At 32.8% G+C, this 2500-nt stretch overlaps 1 protein-coding gene across 1 annotated transcript in view; it reads right to left on the bottom strand.

Annotated features, from left to right (window-relative positions):
- Positions 1 to 2500, bottom strand: part of LOC119597035 (WD repeat-containing protein 13-like) — a 12195-nt gene that overhangs the window by 7655 nt on the left and 2040 nt on the right.

Below are 2500 nucleotides of genomic sequence, written 5' to 3'. Positions count from 1 at the left end.
TAGTACGAAATATAGCATTAGGAAAGTGCCAGCAAAGGCAAATCAATCCTTCAGCCAAGCTGCCTTTGCTTCACTTCATATTATGACATAAAATGCCTGCTCTCAATCTTTGCAATCATTCCCATGAAGAAATTAAACATAGTTCAAGTTTACTTTATCTTTGTAAAACAACATTTTATTAGAATGATAAAAGCAACAGCCAAAAAAAGGCATAGACTACTTGCATTTTAGCACCGAAAGCTAAACAGGACATAACAGCTAGAAACAGACTCAGAAAAATCATACAGGCAAAACAAACATAATGAAATATACTATTAAACAACGGATTGATCAAAATAACCAGTATAAACAAAACAAAATACATATAAGATAATAGATCAACCAATAAGCAAAATTATTTTGAGTCACACTACATGAACCTTAACATCGTAAATCAAAAAGAGTCTGGTTTCAAAGCGTCTCCCTCATCCTCACGGCTGCGTCCCACTCAGTAAGACTACTGCTCACTGAACTCTGCGACATATGAACTTGATAATGATATCAGTCTCAGCGAGCAATAGTAAAAATGAGTGAAATACAGGAGAAACTAGCATATTGCAGGTTGTGATGTGCAGGAGAAACTATTCAAGAGAGATGTAGAATTAAGCATCGGCTAAGGCAGTGAAGCTAATGCTACAAAACCAAGATAATGAAGCAGAAATCAAGCTCAAATCATTATCATTGTGATACATATAACACTCCTTGCTTACAAAGTCAAGCCACATCACTCTTAACCCAATGCCGGCGACGAACATGCCATGCCACTTGTGAGTTTACTTTATTAATTGTTTTTACACATAGATGGCTACACTTGTACTGAGCCACCAATGAGCCAATTACAAGTACTGCTTGTCTCGCCCGTTTACCCTTTTCCTTGATTTACAGAAATATTTTACATTATCTTATCTTGCTGTTACTAATGTTTATAACATTATAATGTCTATATTAAAAATAACACAATCGATATTCATAGCATTAGTAAAAAAAAATTTTCCCGCCAATTCAAGGAAAGGTGAAATCAGGTAAGGTCACAAGGTCTACTAACTGACTCCCTTTGTGGCTAAGCTCTAGCAGAGCCATCTATGTGCAGAGACATTTCACAAAAAAATAAAAGATGATCACAGCATTTTCCCCAGCGGCATGTGGTTAAGCATATACACCTCCCCAACTATATATATATATATATATATATATATATATATATATATATATATATATATATATATATATATATATATATATATATATATATATAATGAGACAGTACCAGTAGAGTGGAATCTAAAACACACAAGTTACTTTTTGGAGAAATTAATATCATGGTATTCAGCAAGGGAAATATTGAACAATATATAATGAGGCTTTTGAAAGTTAGCAATTTTCGTCTTCAATACTGAAAATTCTAATAGATTACTTTACATTTCATGGTATAATGAATAAGATTTAGATCTGTTCCTATATACGATTTGAATACCAAAACATTTACGAATTCTTAATTTATTTAAGTTATAATAATCATATATCTATTTTTCATTCCATGAACGTATTATTTCATGCAACACAAAAAGAACACTAAATAACCATACATGATGTTTAGCCATTCTATAACAATATAACAATTTAATATAACAAAAAAATCTTTTATCTATACTTCTTGGAGTATAAACAAAATATATTATATCTATAACAAACTTCTATCAGTTCTAGCACGTACAACTCCAAAGATCATTTCTATTCTGCCATGCTGCTCACTATTCAAACAGCCTTTTCACTAATGTATCAACCATAAAATAAATGCAATATCAAGTACATCTATCATACTAACAATGTAACTATACTAACAATCATAGTTATTCACGCTATCACCTACTTTCCAGTTGAACTTACAGGCTGCTGCATTTTAAAAGTACCCTAGAAATCTACCAACTGCAGCAATATTGACTCTGAAGCTGGGCAGCTGGAGCTCTGTGGTTATTAAACTTGCGTCGACTGCAAGCACCTGTTGCCACCAAGCCATCGCTCCCTCCTGAAGGGGAAATGTCTTTGCAGCCACCATTGCTTTCTTTATTCATTTTGGATACCTCACTATCTACAATTTCTTTTAATTTGTAGAATGACGTATCATATATACTTTCTCCATCATCAATTATCTTGATTCTTCATTTGTTGTATCAAAAATAATAAAGTAAAATTTACTGACACCATTGCAGTGTCTCATGTTCTCTGTGAGAACAAACTTAGACTAGTTCCTTACTTGACAATAAATGAGACTAGTTCCTTACTTGACAACAATTGCCTCAAGTCTATCTTGCAGTATAGGTTTCTTGGAACTACTATAACATAAAAATTATTAACCTATGTTGTGTGTAAATCTTCAAAATGCAAGTGCATGGTGAGGCATAATGATTATATGTTCTGGCAAGCTAAGATCTCTTTCTACTATAGTTTGTAGGAAAGAAGC

Source organism: Penaeus monodon, chromosome 38, assembly GCF_015228065.2.
Source record: "Penaeus monodon isolate SGIC_2016 chromosome 38, NSTDA_Pmon_1, whole genome shotgun sequence".
Classification (NCBI taxonomy): Eukaryota; Metazoa; Arthropoda; class Malacostraca; order Decapoda; family Penaeidae; genus Penaeus; species Penaeus monodon.
Note: the sequence above shows the minus strand (reverse complement) of the source record. Positions and strands in the feature narration are given on the sequence as shown.